We start from the raw sequence: 18196 nt of genomic DNA on the forward strand, positions 1-18196 counted from the left end.
AGCCACACATCACGCCGGTAAATGTCAAACGACGCCTCGTTTGGTGTAAGGAGCGTAAACATTTGACGATTGAACTGTGCAAAAACGTTGTGTGGAGTGAAAGATCACGGTACACAATGTGGCGATCCGATGGCAGGATGTGGGGATGGTGAACGCCCGGTGGACGTCATCTCCCAGCGTGTGCAGTGTCAACAGTAAAATTCGGAGGCGGTGGTGTTATGGTGTGGTCGTGTTTTCATGGAGGGGGCTTGCACCCCTTGTTGTTTTGCGTGGCACTATCACAGCACAGGCCAGCATTAATGTTTTAAGCACCTTCTTGCTTCCCACTGTTGAAGAGCAATTAGGGGATGGCGATTGCATCTTTCAACACGATCGAGCTCCGGTTCATAACGCACAGCCTGTGGCGGAGTGGCTACATGACAATAACATCCCTGTAACGGACTAGCCTGCACAGAGACCTGACCTGAATTCTACAGAACACCTTTGGGATGTTTTGGAAGGCCAATTCCGTGCCAGGCCTCACCGACCGACATCAGTAACGCTCCTCAGTGCAGCACTCCATGAAGAATGGGCTGCCATTCCCCAAGAAACCCTCCAGCACATGATTGTTCGTATGCCTGCGAGAGTGGAAGCTATCATCAAGGCTAAGAGTGGGCCAATACCATATTTAATTCCAGCATTACCGATGGAGGGCTCCACGAACTTGTAAGTCATTTTCATCCAGGTGTCCGGATACTTTCGATCACATAATGTATATTGCTGACCATTAAAACTGCAACAGTAGAAGGACTGCAAATAAAAAAGTTCCACGTTTTATGCATACACACTGTGGTAGGAATAATACATGATTAAATTTTTAGGTGACTTGGGGTAATCAAGTTGAAAAATGTAGCACATGGAGATGCAACTTGTGACAACAACAATAGCTCTAACCCGTTTGTGCATAGAGTCGTACTAAGCTTGGTTGACAGATGTTGGTTCGTGCTTCCACGTTGTTGCAACTCTGTTCCAAAACTCATCAGTCATAGAGGTTAAGGAGTGACGGAATGCCCGTGTAGCGGCAACCCAAGACCAAGTGATTTCAAAGGGTGAGAGATCCTTAGAACACTCTGGGAGGATATCGAGGTACGGCACGATAACGCTGACAACATTCGTTTTTACATCATCTGCTTCAGCTATGGCGTCACTGAAACCTTGAAGACAGGGCAGAGCCGTCAGTTTTAACACGGTAAAAACATAACGTCTGATGTCCGAATTACCGGCTATGAGAATAAGATGTCTGATTTTATTGTCCACCCAGTGGACTACCAGGCCAGGTGCCAAGCCTGTTTTATGATGACGAATATAACCTGGAACATTCGTTCTCCACAGAGCTTCCATGTACGAATAACTCTACCATGATTCTGTACGCAGAACCGCCTGGAAAGGCGACGTGGCCCCACTTCTGTGTGTTGTTTTCGTCAGACAAACCACTTTTTGTAGTCCTCTTTCTGCTGCCATGTGAATGATAAACGTGCTGGCAGTACGTAGTGGTATAGAGGACGCCGTGTTGTCCATGTGAATACTTGTGTTGCTGCAAATTAGTCCGTTCCCTGTATGAAGGCCTATGTTGACCCTGAGCACTTTCTTTTCATTCTTTGTTTTCTCAAGCGGTGGGCTCGTGGAGCCTGCATAGAGTTGCGTATGGACCCCCTGAAACCATTGATTGCTTATTCTCATGACAATAGAGAAAACCCGACCAATGAGAGCTACAGAGTTGTAATAGCATAAATCATAATCTGAGCAGACCACGGTTACCCTTCACACTCGTTGCATAACATTATGTTCTCATAAACAACCAAAATGTAAATGCTAGTTTTGAATGAGAAACTCATAGCGTAATCTTTTCTAATATACAGATCGTGTTACTCTTACATGCACTTTGCCGTGGGGCTGAAATGTTGCTCATTTCCATACCCAAGCACGTAGTACCCTTCGAGACGTTTGTCGAACGCCGTCTTCATACTACTGCAGTTGTAATGACCAGTAGTCTACAAATAACAATATTCAGTTACACACTTCATTGGTGAGTCAGGATCCACGAAGCGGATAAACGTACAATATTCTGGAACTCGCAAGCGTTTCCTATGTTAATAAGACATAAGGTAAACATCTACTGGTACAATCAAATACAGCATATTATCAAAAAATAATAATGTGGCCTTGTTTTGTCTACTTAAAAGACACTTAGAAGAACCTGAAAGATAGAAGTCGTGTCTTATCAAGATAGGCGGTGGAATCTGTTATACACTCCTGGAAATGGAAAAAAGAACACATTGACACCGGTGTGTCAGACCAACCATACTTGCTCCGGACACTGCGAGAGGGCTGTACAAGCAATGATCACACGCACGGCACAGCGGACACACCAGGAACCGCGGTGTTGGCCGTCGAATGGCGCTAGCTGCGCAGCATTTGTGCACCGCCGCCGTCAGTGTCAGCCAGTTTGCCGTGGCATACGGAGCTCCATCGCAGTCTTTAACACTGGTAGCATGCCGCGACAGCGTGGACGTGAACCGTATGTGCAGTTGACGGACTTTGAGCGAGGGCGTATAGTGGGCATGCGGGAGGCCGGGTGGACGTACCGCCGAATTGCTCAACACGTGGGGCGTGAGGTCTCCACAGTACATCGATGTTGTCGCCAGTGGTCGGCGGAAGGTGCACGTGCCCGTCGACCTGGGACCGGACCGCAGCGACGCACGGATGCACACCAAGACCGTAGGATCCTACGCAGTGCCGTAGGGGACCGCACCGCCACTTCCCAGCAAATTAGGGACACTGTTGCTCCTGGGGTATCGGCGAGGACCATTCGCAACCGTCTCCATGAAGCTGGGCTACGGTCCCGCACACCGTTAGGCCGTCTTCCGCTCACGCCCCAACATCGTGCAGCCCGCCTCCAGTGGTGTCGCGACAGGCGTGAATGGAGGGACGAATGGAGACGTGTCGTCTTCAGCGATGAGAGTCGCTTCTGCCTTGGTGCCAATGATGGTCGTATGCGTGTTTGGCGCCGTGCAGGTGAGCGCCACAATCAGGACTGCATACGACCGAGGCACACAGGGCCAACACCCGGCATCATGGTGTGGGGAGCGATCTCCTACACTGGCCGTACACCACTGGTGATCGTCGAGGGGACACTGAATAGTGCACGGTACATCCAAACCGTCATCGAATCCATCGTTCTACCATTCCTAGACCGGCAAGGGAACTTGCTGTTCCAACAGGACAATGCACGTCCGCATGTATCCCGTGCCACCCAACGTGCTCTAGAAGGTGTAAGTCAACTACCCTGGCCAGCAAGATCTCCGGATCTGTCCCCGATTGAGCATGTTTGGGACTGGATGAAGCGTCGTCTCACGCGGTCTGCACGTCCAGCACGAACGCTGGTCCAACTGAGGCGCCAGGTGGAAATGGCATGGCAAGCCGTTCCACAGGACTACATCCAGCATCTCTACGATCGTCTATATGGGAGAATAGCAGCCTGCATTGCTGCGAAAGGTTGATATACACTGTACTAGTGCCGACATTGTGCATGCTCTGTTGCCTGTGTCTATGTGCCTGTGGTTCTGTCAGTGTGATCATGTGATGTATCTGACCCCAGGAATGTGTCAATAAAGTTTCCCCTTCCTGGGACAATGAATTCACGGTGTTCTTATTTCAATTTCCAGGAGTGTATTTCTACAACACGGAAGTACATTTGGTTAAGCGCCGTCGCAAATGAGAAGCGTGATTCTTCTCGCGGTTTTGTTCAGACTTTCACATACATTGAATGATCAGCTATTTGTTGATAAATATCATTACTGCTAGGGCAGCATAAGACAAGGGTCGCATAGAGATAAACATTTTAATTTAGAAGTAACTTCGTAGACATTCAAATCGCCACTTACCATTTATTATTGGATAAATCAATTTAAACGCTTTTGTATGAGCGCTGCAGGTGTCATACGTTCCAAATGACTGATCGACTTTATTCAAAGGAAATGATCTGTAGAATCCATGGTAAATTGGTATTGTGGTACAAGATCGTAGCAACAAGACTAGTGAGACTGTTGAGACGGCCGGCCGAAGTGGACGTGCGGTTCTAGGCGCTAGGCGCTGCAGTCTGGAACCGCGAGACCGCTACGGTCGCAGGTTCGAATCCTGCCTCGGGCATGGATGTGTGTGATGTCCTAAGGTTAGTTAGGTTTAACTAGTTCTAAGTTCTAGGGGACTAATGACCTCAGAAGTTGAGTCCCATAGTGCTCAGAGCCATTTCAACTGTTCAGACGTTAGGCATCCCATAATATCCTAAATGAAGTTGTTCATATCATATTTTACACACACATAAATGAGAAGCCTCATCCAATTCGAAGAACCAGTGCTCCATTGTCTAATAATTGTGCCTCATATCACAGACTAGTATAATATATTTAATTACGGTTCCAGTGATAGTAATCACATGCCTACTGCATACTTAACTGACAAATCGATAAATCTGACTGTAACAGGGAACAGATTGTTCCATCTCATTATAATTAGTTTGCTCCGTCGCATTATATTGAATACTATAGATGTTTGAGATTCTTTCATCATTTTTCCAAATTTAAGATATGTTATAACTCGAGTGAAGAAACGGGCTACCTGTTTATTTAATGCATGATTACACATATGCACTTCCTTTCCCTAATCCCTCTACGTTGCCTTGGATTAATTAACTTTGAGTTTGTATTAAGAGTTGGTCTGCTGATAGTGGCAAGGCAGAGATGTGGTCACTCTGTAAGTTGGTTAGTGCCAACATAAATTTGGGGTACAGGCAGCGATGACGCACCTGTTTGCCAGGGTGGTTCGGGGTTGGTAACAGGTTCCCCGCTCCCCCAGGGCGGAGGAGAACGGCCGGTGAGGGCCGCCATGACACGGACTGTCTGGGGGAAGCTGCTGAACTGAGCGGACGGAATCGAGAGCGATCTCCGTCTTAGCCGCCAAATTTTTTTGTGGGATGATGTATAATTTATTATATTGCTATTAATCCGCTCTTTTTCAGGATGGAAGTAGTTATCATGTCGTTACGACCATTCATTTTTCTTTTTTTAGAAATTTTGCCTGTAAAATTAAAATTTTCAGTTACGGTTTCTTTTCCAGAGGTGAGCATGGGGGCACACGTTATCCATTTGTAGTAATGCAATCACTTAGTGCCTTCAGCACATGAGAGCAGCAAAAGTATCAAAAAATCATATAGTTCCACTTTTAGCAGTAGCGTTTTGCAGTTTTAAATTTCTTATTGGTCTTGCTAAAGCAATATGGGGTATCACCCCGCCTAGGTAGCTTAATACGTGGTCGTTACTGCTGTTGAGAAATTTAGACGATGATTCTGTCTAAAACCTGCTAGGATATGCGTGTGTTTTGCGTGAGTTACTTAAGGTTCTAAGCGTGTGACGTAATTTTTTTGGCAAATTCATAAAATTTGTGCACGGATCGTTTGATTCATGACTGTCTTCATTTGCAAGCAGCAACCTAGACGAGGCTCCACGTCCTAACTAATTCCTAAATAATAGGTTGTGCGTGTGAAGAATTGCGTAGATTGAAAACAAGAATGAACAGTAGGGTGTGTACAAAAAAAAAAACAAAAAAAAAATTGCCGCTGGTGTCGATCACCTACGTGGTGTCGAATTGCACCGCCACCGAGCTACCAGTTCTGGAAAATAGTGAAGGTGAGGATGCTTGCGTGTGCCGTAAATTGTTAATTTGCATGTGCCAAATTTTATAGGATGTTTTATTTTTAAAGAAATTGTTTTTTTGTGTATACGAGAGATGTTTGTGTGTGCTTTGGTGAAATCTGCACCCAGTTAACCTGGAAGCTATCTACCTACTAAGCCCTTCGTCTTCCATCTTGAACACATTACCGACACCACCCATCCCCCAGTTTCCCGCCTGCTCACTGGTCCTGGTACTCTCCCGTGCCTCCATCACCAAACTCGCCCATACACCTCCACACACTCCACGTCCTCTCCCAGTGTAATCTTAATCGCCTTTCCCACCCCAACCATGAAGTACGTCCTGGTATATACCATATACACTGATCCTACCAGACGTAAAAGAACCCTCCTCACTTCCCCAGTTTGTGCTCCCTTCGTCTCCACTCATTTCCACCCACATGCTAAGGCTTGGCCCATAACAGCATCGCTCTTCAGTCTCCGAAATCCCTGCTCCAACCATCCGCCGACACAAACACCTCCTTAGCAGTACCCTAACTGCTACATTCCGCTGATACCCCTCTCCCTGGCAGCCTAGGCCCTTTCAGCATTTCACTTACGTATGTCTCTGTCTTAATCAATCAACACATCGACTCTTACCTTTTAACTTACGCAGCTGTCAGTTTTATATTTTGTGAAACACTCATTTACCATTTCATCTGTGTCAATATTTTACTCACTCAGCATTTCAGCCTTTTATATTTTAACTTATGCAACTGAAAATCTGTCTTTTTAATTTGTAAATCTTCATATTGTCAACCGCCATGTCCAAATTTATGTTTTTTTTAGAACTTTTACTCTCACATGGCCGAAGAGCGGTGACTTGTATCCCCTGACAACCCACCCTACCGAGCATGGGAGGCGAAGGGGATGAAATGACAATTAAAAAATAAAATGGACAAGATATTAACTAAAAATACCTTCCAACATTTCAAGAACGAGAAAAAAGCTACGATCAGAGAAAGATTTACGAGAGAGGAACACAGCTGAAGTAAACATTAAAAACAGAGAAAACTTGAAAAGCAAAATGAAAAATCTCTAGGGTTTTCAGTAAAACGAGAGGAAACGTGAAAGAATCTTCACCAACAAACAAAAACAGCAGCAGGTATAGAGAACTTCGTTCGAACGAATAACTCTTCTAATTAATGGCTTTATGTCTTCCGCAGGTGGCCAGATTCAACACATGAAGGAGTAAACTCATATGAGAAAACAGATGGTTAGTACGTACGCGAGGTTGTGCTTGGTAGTAGAGGCAAAGAAGAGAAACGCAGATGGAGCGAACTGTAAAATTATATTAGTAAGTTCTTAACAATTTCATTTACAGTAATCGTGTTTAATTAGCCACCTACAATTTGGCAGACTAGTAATAGGATTTTGCAGTAATTTGAATATTTGCGTTTTAAACACAGCTGTAGCCCATCGTCTTTTGGAATTGAAGTGCTACGCTGGTGCAGGATGTGTAGACGCTGTGTCCAGGGACTCGAAATCCGCGTCAGCCTGGAGTGTAGGCAGGGCGTAAATTTTGAACAAAGCGACCTCTAAGCGCGCTCGCTTGTGAGTCGGGAGGCGCGCGTCAGAAATCGGCCTCCTCGGTGTGTGGGCAGCCACTCAGCGACGTATCGGCAGCTGGAGTGACACTGCCTTCCTCCGCGCCTGCGACGGCGGAAATATTTGAATGGGCGCAGAGCGGCAGGCGCCGTAAAGTCGGATTGAAGTGCTCCAGTCCATCACCGCCGGCGGGCGCGATGCATGAAACATGCCGCCCACAATGGCCGCCGTCTCTCCCGCAGTTTACCGGCCCCTCTTCTCGTCTCTGCGTCCGCCGCCAGGAGCGCCACAAGTCTCTCACTCGAAGAAAGCTGGCGTCGTGCTGCCCTGCAGCCGCTGTGTGTGTCTTCAGACGAGCTGAAATTCTGTTTGAGAGAGGACTTAGCCTACTCTATACAGAACACTGCTATTCCGTCACTCTTGTATCATCCCTTCAGTTTCTGTATAATTTCTTTCGTCTTTTGTAGCTGTTCAAGCGTGGTGCAAAATTTCAACTGATTCCCTCTCCTGGGTAATGAAATCTACACCAACATTTATGCATCCTATCAACTACAGCAGGGGTGGCCAACAATTCTGCACACATGCAGTCATATCGCCTGGCAGCACCTTCCCCCACTACCACGTCATGCTGTACGGATGGCGAAAACGGGGAAACTGGTAGCTCACCGTGTTTAAATGAAGCTGCGTCCTCGCAACGTACACGGAACAGCATGTGTGTGGATTTGTTTTAATGTTTCTCAACAACATAAATAAAACAAATTTTCAGTATTATTTAATTATTTTTCTCATGCTGAAGATATAATTAAATTTCTTCCTGGTACAAACTGTTGCTTATCACAGATGCAGACAATCTCGCAGATTTTCGTCACCCAGGCCGCGACATAATTGTGACTCACTTAGTTTCATAGTCGAAAAAATCCCTTCATGTACATACATTAATCGAAATGTAGTATCACGTTTGCAACCTCTTTATGAAGATGTGGAAATTCTTCTCAAGGAAAACAATGTAGAATTAATCGGACACATTTAACATAGTAGAATGTGTCTTCTAAAAAGGAATTACATTGCAGATCGATCAGTTACATCTGCACATGAAAAAGGAGGTTTTGTACTGCATCAGCAAACAGTCTCGAAAATGGCTCAGAATGAGATATAATAAAATAACATTGTCCTCAAAATGTTTAGAAAACTATCTTCGTAGTTGTTTCAACGCCATAGCGAGCAATTCAAAATTTGCATTTTATTCAGCGCCAGTGAGCTCAGGGAAGTGGACTGTTTTTTGTCACAAGTTCCACGCTCCACAAACCAATTTGTCTTTTTTAAATTCATTCCCAACCAATCAGAAATAAGTTGCCTCTCACTTTGCAACGTTTTACTGTGGGATGAGTGCAGTCAAGTCCATTTAAAATGAGAAATCTGCAATCGACTCTGGATATTCTTATTTTCGTTGGTGCTTTCCTTTTCTTTTTCAGGAATTCCCAATAGGAGTCTTAAATCGGAAAATCGTTCCCTTGGCTTAACCAACGTTCTTTCAGTAACATACTAGCTGTAGCTGGCCCCACTCTGCTGTGGCTCAACCTGCTTAATTGGAAAGGAAAGAAAAGAGAAGCTCTAGTTCGTAATACATATGGGAATTGGATATATGTCCTAATCCCCTCCTCTCCCCTGTCCTTCTCTATATCCCCCTCCTCCTTTTTGTCCACCTTCTCCTCCTTTCTCCTCTGTCTGACCATCACATCCTTCCCCACTCTGTCCATCTTTTCCTCTCCTCTTGTTTCTCCATCTCCCCCTGCTCACTTTCTCTGTCCATCTTTTCCTCTCCTCTTGTTTCTTCATCTCCCCCTGCCCCCTCTCTCTGTCCATCTTTTCCTCTCCCCTTGTTTCTCCATCTCCCCCTGCCCCCTCTCTCTGTCCATCTTTTCCTCTCCTCTTGTTTCTCCATGTCCCCCTGCCCCACCCTCTCTGTCCATCTTTTCCTCTCCTCTTATTTCTCCATCTCCCCCTGCCCCTCTCTCAGTCCATCTTTTCCTCTCCTCTTGTTTCTCCATCTCCCCCTGCCACCTCTCCCTGTCCATTTTTTCCTCTCTTCTTGTTTCTCCATCTCCCCTTGCCCCCTCTCTCAGCCCATCTTTTCCTCTCCTCTTGTTTCTCCAGCTCCCCCTGCCCCCTCTCTCTGTTCATCTATTCCTTCCCAATTTCTATGTCCATTTACTCCCATCCCTCTGTCCATCTCCTCTTCCCTACTTTCTCTGACCTTGAGCCTTGTTTATTGTTATTATAAATTCAGATTCCGTAGCAGCACTCTAGTCATAAACCAATAAGCCATAAATACAAATTTCATGTTTGTGAACGACATCTCACTATTGTATATTTTAAGTTTATATTTATATATTAAAAAGTATATAGTCTGTATGTGTCTAAACGTTTCTTATAGTAACGAGTAAAAATCGGAACTAAATTGGAAACGTACAGTTTCAGATTTTTGGTAACAATGTTTTCCCTTATATATTACGTGTATATTTATGTATTATATGTCTTAAAAATATACGTACATTAAATAAATAGGTAGCTAAAAACACCCATATTAGGATTCAACTTTTTGTTACAATTTAAAAGCAATCGGTGAAAAGCTTTTGGAGATTAACGATTTTGAACAAACCAACAAATATAGACCAGATGGCATTCCGATAGGTATATAAAAACACTTGAATATTGGAATGCAAGGTTGTGTTAAAACTGTACAGCAATCCATGGCTTACTTTCGGTGATCTGAGATTTTGAAGAAACGAACATCTGCATTTGTACTTATATAGAAAATGTAGATGTTCCTACTAGCAAATCTCTGAGAGTTTTTGATTGATTGTTTTGAAATTTTGACACAACGTTCCATTGGTAAACGCACATGTTTTTATTTACCTGTTTTTTAAAAATATGTGTAATACGCGAGTACATATAAATTTAATAACAGGGAAACGTTCTTACAAAAAAATCTCAAAAAGTTATGTGTACATATATTATACCACATATATCTGTGTTGTGTTAAACAAATAGATACTTACAAACATTCCTGTATTAGAATTCAACGTTTGGTAAAATTTCAAAACAACTGGTCAAGAACTTTGTGAAATACACGATTTTGAACAAACGAACATTTACATTTTTACTTATGTAGAAATCGTCTCCATGCTCTTTGTTCAATTCCATTAAAAACTGTTGAAACTGACGATGTAATAATGCATGCGACATCAAAAAACTTACTATTCTTACCACCAATGTCATCATGTGCTCCATATCTGCCAATTTTGCACAAAGTGTTCATGATGTGTAGAACAATGAATCCTATACAAATCGTCTTTCGATCGTTGTAATTTTTTGTTCTTTGATCGTCTACTGGATCTTTTAATTATTTATGGATGGTATTGTAATTCCGTTCTATAGCACATTTGCGTTATCCGTCGATTAAGCAACTGCATAGTAGATACTGAGAATTCTCATCCTTCCCTTCTGTGACTCCCATTCATTTTTAAAGATTAAGTCGATAGGTCGCTAGGCTGCCCCTTTTTGTAAAAGCAGTAACTGGACGGACCTATGAACTTCCAGGAATAAATAGCGAATTATAAACGTCAATGGTACCACGATTCTGTGGAAATGAAAGATGTCTTGCCGAGCGCAGAACGCGGCACCAAAAACCTGAAGAAACAGCATTTCACAGCACTGCTAAATGAAGTTTCACGCTTTACCGAGTTGTTCCGTGGAGGGCTGAGTATTGTGAGCCTCAAACCACACGCATGCAGGACATGGTGCATGCAAGATGTTTTGTACGCCGTGGACGACCCTGAAATACAGGGTGGGCAAAGTAAAACGAAGTAAAACTGGTCTGGAAAGTATTTCATGCACCTTAAGATAGACAACCCAATTTACGTTTTCCACACGTGGTGTGAATGATAAAAGCTCGGTTGCACACCTTAAGGTACATGACATATTTCCTAAAGCAGTTTTATTTTGACCACTCAGTATAATTCTTTCACATTCGTTCCAACACACATTATGCCTTTACCTTCCCCCTTTCCTCTCCATCTTTCTCTATTCCTCTTTATATCACAATATTGCCAGTACTCCAGACACCTGCTCCCTTTCTGTCTTCCCACCATGCAGCATACAGCTGCTATCATCTGCACAGATACTATCAAACAGACCTCTATGCTTATACCCAAACCACATCACATCACGAGTTGTTGTTGTTGTGGTCTTCAGTTCTGAGACTGGTTTGATGCAGCTCTCCATGCTACTCTATCCTGTGCAAGCTTCTTCATCTCCCAGTACCGACTGAAACTTACATCCTTCTGAATCTGCTTAGTGTATTCATCTCTTGGTCTCCCTCTACGAGTTTTACCCTCCACGCTGCTCTCCGATACTAAATTGGTGATCCCTTGATGCTTCAGAACATGTTTACCAACAGATCCCTTCTTCTAGTCAAGTTGTGCCACAAACTCCTCTTCTCCCCAATTCTATTCAATACCTCCTCATTAGTTATGTGATCTACGAATTAAATCTTCAGCATTCGTCTGTAGCACCACATTTCGAAAGCTTCTATTCTCTTCTTGTCCACACTATTTAGCGTCCATGTTTCACTTCCATACATGGCTACACTCCATACAAGTACTTTCAGAAACAACTTCCTGACACTTAAATCTATACTCGATGTTAACAAATTTCTCTTCTTCAGAAACGCTTTCCTTGCCATTGCCAGTCTACATTTTATATCCTCTCTACTTCGACCATCATCAGTTATTTGGTCCTCAAATAACAAAACTACATTACTACTTTAATTGTCTCATTTCCTAATCTAATTCCCTAAGCATGACCCGACTTAATAAGACTACATTCCGTTATCCTAGTTTTGCTTTTGTTGATGTTCATCTTATATCCTCCTTTCAAGACACTGTCCATTCCGTTCACCTGCTCTTCCAAGTCCTTTGCTGTCTCTGACATAATTACAATGTCATCGGTGAACCTCAAAGGTTTTACTACTTCTCCATGGATTTTAATACCTACTCCGAATTTTTCGTATGTTTCCTTTACTGCTTGCTCAATATACAGATTGAATAACATCGGGGAGAGGCTACAAGCTTGTCTCACTCCCTTCCCAACCACTGCTTGCCTTTCGTGTCCCTCGACTCTTATAACTGCCATCTAGTTTCTGCACGAATTGTAAATGGCTTTTCGCTTCCTGTATTTTACCCCTGCCACCTTCAGAGTTTGAAAGAAAGTATTCCAGTTTGTCAAAATCTTTCTCTAAGTCTACAAATGCTAGAAACATAGGTTTGCCTTTCTTTAATCTATCTTCTAAGATAGGTCGTAGGGTCAGTATTGCCTCACGTGTTCCAATATTTCTACAGAATCCAAACTGATCGTCTGTAAGGAAATCGCGTTATTATTTTGAAGCTGTGACTTATTAAACTGATAGTTCGGTAATTTTAGCGTCTTTCAACACCTGCTTTCTTTGGGATTGGAATTATTATACTCTTCTTGAAGTCTGAGGGTATTTCGCCTGTCTCATACATCTTGCTCACCAGATGGTGGAGTTTCGTCAGGACTGGGGCTCCGAAGGCTGTCAGTAGTTTTAATGGACTGTTGTCTACTCCCGGGGCCTTGTTTCGACTCGGGTCTTTCAGTGCTCTGTCAAACTCTTCACGCAGTATCACATCTCCCATTTCATCTTCATCTACATCCTCGTCCATTTCCATAATATTGTCCTTAAGTACATCGCCCTTGTATAGACTCTCTATATACTCCTTCCACCTTTCTGCTTTGACTTCTTTGCTTAGAACTGGGTTTCCACCTGCGCTCTTGATATTCATACAAGTGGTTCTTTTTTCTCCAAAGGTCTCTTTAATTTTCCTGTAGTCAGTATCCATCTTACCCCTAGTGAAATAAGGCTCTACATCCTTACATTTGTCCTCTAGCCATGCCTCCTTAGCCATTTTGCACTTCCTGTCGATTTCATTTTTGAGACGTTTGTATTCCTTTTTCCCTGCTTCATTTACTGCATTTTTATATTTTCTCCTTTCATCAATTAAATTCGATTTTTCTTCTGTTACCCAAGGATTTCTACTAGCCCTCGTCTTTTTACCTACTTGATCCTCTGCTGCCTTCACTACTTCATCCCTCAAAGCTACCCATTCTTCTTCTACTGTATTTCTTTCCCCCATTCCTGTCAATTGCTCCCTTATGCTCTCCCTGAAGCTCTGTACAACCTCTGGTTTAGTCAGTTTATCCAGGTCTCATATCCTTAAATTCCCACCTTTTTGCAGTTTCTTCAGTTTTAATCTACAGTTCATAAACAATAGATTGTGGTCAGAGTCCACATCTGCCCCTGGAAATGTCTTACAATTTAAAACCCGGTTCCTAAATATCTGTCTTACGATTATATAATCTATCTGATACCTTCTAGTATCTCCAGGCTTCTTCCATGTATACAACTTTCTTTGATGATTCTTGAACCAAGTGTTAGGTATGATTAAGTTATGCTCTGTGCAAAATTCTATCAGGCGGCTTCCTCTTTCATTCCTTACCCCCATTCCCTATTCACCTACTACGTTCCCTTCTCTCCCTTTTCCTACTCTCGAATTCCAGTCACCCATGACTATTAAATTTTCGTCTCCCTTCACTATCTGAATAATTTCTTTTATCTCATCATACAGTTCATCAGTTTCATCATCATCTGCAGAGCTAGTTGGCATATAAGCTTGTACTACTGTGATAGGCGTGGGCTTCGTATCTATCTTGGCCACAGTAATGCGTTCACTATGCTGTCTGTAGTAGCTTACCCGCATTCCTATTTTTTTATTCATTATTAAATCTACTCCTGCATTACCCCTATTTGATTTTGTATTTATAACCCTGTATTCACCTGACGAAAAGTATTGTTCCTCCTGCCGCCGAACTTCACAAATTCCCACTATATCTAACTTTAAACTATCCATTTACCTTTTTAAATTTTCTAACCTATCTGCCCGATTAAGGGACCTGATATTCCACGCTCCGGTCCGTAGAACGCCAGTTTTCTTTCTCCTCATAACAACGTCTTCCTGAGTAGACTCTCCCGGAGATCCGAATGGGGGACTATTTTACCTCCGGAATATTTTACCCAAGAGGACGCCATCATCATTTAACCACACATTAAAGCTGCATGCACTCGGGAAAAATGACGGCTGTAGTTTCCCCTTGCTTTCAGCCGTTCGCAGTACCAGCACAACAAGGCCGTTTAGGTTAGTGTTACAAGGCCAGATCAGTCAATCATTCAGACTGTTGCCCCTACAACTACTGAAAAGGCTGCTGCCCCTCTTCAGGAACCACACGTTTGTCTGGCCTCTCAACAGATACCCCTCCGTTGTGGTTGCACCTACTGTACGGCTATCTGTATCGCTGAGACACGCAAGCCTCCCCACCAACGGCAAGGTCCATGGTTCATGGGGGGGAGGCGAACGATACATAGACATAACGAGCATTAAACGATTAAAAAGTGTGATTCCATTCACAGATGATCAACATCAGTATTAAGTGTGATCCCCAAGAGCCCAAATAAATTCTTTGGATGATGTGATTCTTGAGTTTCTCCCGGCGTATTTGATAGTCAAAATATCCACGGGTGTGCTGCCGGTCTATAGTGTCCAACGGGCACAATATTTCGGCGATCATACATGTCGCCATCATCAGGTGAACTGACGGACTGAGCTCCTGTAACGTGCCGGCACGGAGATCCGTACGCTATGACTGCTCAGAGGGAACTGGGTTCGGTCGCGGCGGCGGCCGATTTAAATACCCTCCGCCCGCGGCGCGCTCCCTCCGCCGTCCGCGCCCCGCGCCACGGTTGCGCGGTGGAACAGATTGCGACGGCGTCTGAGATGACGTCGGAGTGATGGCTCTGTCCGCCGTGGTCGTCACAACTATACGTTTGCTCGATTTACTCTTGATTAACCCGATCGCTGGTTCCCAAGCCTTGCTAAGATTATAGCCACAGTCACGGTTTATGAGGTCGTCATTGGTGGGAATTTCGATGGCCTCTCTAACAACGCTGTCCCAGTATCTCGACGTCTGTACCAGAATCCTCGTGCGGTCATATTCCATGGCGTGATTTTCCGACAAACAATGTACAGCGACCGCCGACTTGCTCGGATACATCAGGCGAGTGTGCCTCTGATGTTCACGGCATCGATCCTCGACGGTACGCATCGTCTGACCAATATACGACTTGCCACATTGACACGGAATCTGGTACACGCCGGCCTTCCTCAAACCGAGGTCATCTTTGGCGCTCCCCACCAGTGCACGAGTTTTATTTAGAGGACAAAACACAGTTCCGACCCGGTGTTTCTTCAGAATGCGAGCGATTTTCCCCGAGAGTGCGCCTGTGTATGGAATAAATGCAGTGCCTACCTCCTCCCTCGTGACTTCATCCATCTCAAGAGGTTGTGCTGCAGTGGTTGGGCGGAGAGCAAGTTGAATCTGCCACTCTGAGTACCCATTTTTTCGAAATACAGTTCTCAGATGTTCCAATTCCTGGGGTAGACTCTCTGCGTCAGAGATAGTGCGCGCCCTATGTACTAGAGTTTTAAGTACCCCATTCCTCTGTGAAGGGTGGTGACAGCTGTCTGCGTGCAAATACAGATCAGTGTGCGTAGTCTTCCGATACACCCCATGACCTAGGGTGCCGTCAGCCCTTCTCTTGACCAAGACGTCAAGGAAAGGTAATTTACCCTCCGTTTCAGTCTCCATAGTGAATTTGATATTGGGGTGTATGGAGTTAAGATGTGTAAGGAAGTCAAGGAGTTTATCCATACCATGTGGCCAGATGACGAACGTGTCGTCCACGTAACGGAAAAAGCAAGTAGGTTTCCATACGGATGACGACAGGGCTTCCTCCTCGAAGTTCTCCATGTACAAATTCGCTACCACCGGTGAGAGTGGGCTACCCATGGCGACTCCCTCCGTTTGTTCGTAGTATTCTCCATTAAAAAGAAAATACGTCGAAGTCAAGACATGCCTAAAAAGTTCAGTGGTCTTCTCGGATGATTGTGATATGGACGCAATAAGCCTCCAAATGTAATCTTGAGGAACTTCTTGGCATACTTGAACATAATGCTATATCATTTCCCGAAGAATACTGGGTGTAGGCTGGTACGAAAGTGCAGGGTGTACTTAATAAAAGTTGCAGTTTCAAAACACTTTCAGAAGGATGTAGGTCGCAGTAAGTACTGGGAGGTGAAGGAGCTTGCACAGGATAGAGTAGCACGGAGATCTGCATCAAACCAGTCTCAGGACTGAAGACCACAACAACAACAACATTCAAAACACTGTAGAAATAGAACCACCGCTCAGAATGGGTCAGATTTCAACAGCATATTATTCAAGTTTGGGGAAATACCAAGATGGGAAAAAACAAACGAAAATTTGACCAATAGATGGCACTAAAAGTGTCAGAATATGCACACCAACAGACGCGCTGCACACGGCTATTTCTCAGTTTGTACCCGAGATGCTCAACGTGATTTTCTCCGTGTAAGACCACGAGTTTCTGGGTTTTACAAGAACGGTGACTATGCGCCAGCAGCCCTGCAGAAGTTCCTCACACGGATGGGTCTGAAAAGAAGTCATTGATTCGATGTCTAAAAAGAGTCTGGAGAAAATTATTGCAATAAAAAAAAGACAGGTTCTTCTGAAGTGCGGTGTGGTAGAGGGAGGAAAGAAGTTGGTCCGCCGTCTGTCGAAGATGTTGCCACAGCATTGCAGAAGGGGTCGCGCAGTGATGAGCAAACATGCAGTGCGCGGGTAATTGTCCGAACTTTGGACATGCGTAAAATCCTACAAAACATACTGCATTGCTCTCCATACAAAATCACTCATGTTCTGGAGGGGCTCCCTGCTGACATGCCACCCTATGCCCTCTCTATAATTTCTTGCTCGCGTGGAAGTGGACAATGAATGGCCATAGAACGTTCTGTGGACAGACGAAGCCCTTTTCCATCTCTAAGGCCATGTCAAAACGCAGAATACGGGCAACGTAAAATCCGCACGCACATCAGCTGGTACCACATCATACCGCCGAATCTTTTTTTCGAAGAGAAGAGCCCCGTGGGTCCTGTTGCCTGTACCGTCACTGGTAAGCACTGTGAGAGTCTTTCGCGCACCAACGTCATTCAACCATTCAAAGGCGTGGATGTGTGGACAGGAGCACTTTTATAGAAGATGGTGGTCCTCGGCACACTAAACAGCCAGTAAAGCGGTTGCTGCAGAAGACTCGGAAGGACTGAAATTGTCAACTTTCATTTGCCGCCGGCCGTTGTGGCCGAGCAGTTCTAGGCGCTTCAGTGCGGAACCGCGCTGCTGCTACGGTGGTAGGTTCGACTCCTGCCTCGGGCATGGATGTGCGTGATGTCCTTAGGTTAGTTAGGTTTAAGTAGTTCTAAATCTAGGGGACTGATGACCTCAGATGTTAAGTCCCATAGTGCATTGAGCCATCTTGTTATTTACCTATAGCCTGTCCGTCCAGATCACCTGATCCCAGGCATCGTTCAGCAGAGGATCCACTCGTTTCGCATGCGCTGATCTTTCCCAAACTGGGGCAGCGTATTCAGCAACCGAGTAGCAGAATGCAAGTGCCGACGTACGTAAAGTACGGGATGCCTAAGACCCACCCCGGTTAGCCAACTTTATTTGCTTAGTGGCATAGCTCCACCCAACATCAGACGAGCTATAGCAAGCGAAGCAGAGCGCCTCAAGCAGCTGCGAGACCAGCGCCATCCTCTCTTCAGACAAAACCCTCCACACACACGTCTAAAATCAAGACGGAGTTTCCTCACCTCAGTTCAACCGATCGAAAC

Source organism: Schistocerca serialis, chromosome 4 (assembly GCF_023864345.2).
Source record: "Schistocerca serialis cubense isolate TAMUIC-IGC-003099 chromosome 4, iqSchSeri2.2, whole genome shotgun sequence".
NCBI classification, from domain to species: domain Eukaryota; kingdom Metazoa; phylum Arthropoda; class Insecta; order Orthoptera; family Acrididae; genus Schistocerca; species Schistocerca serialis.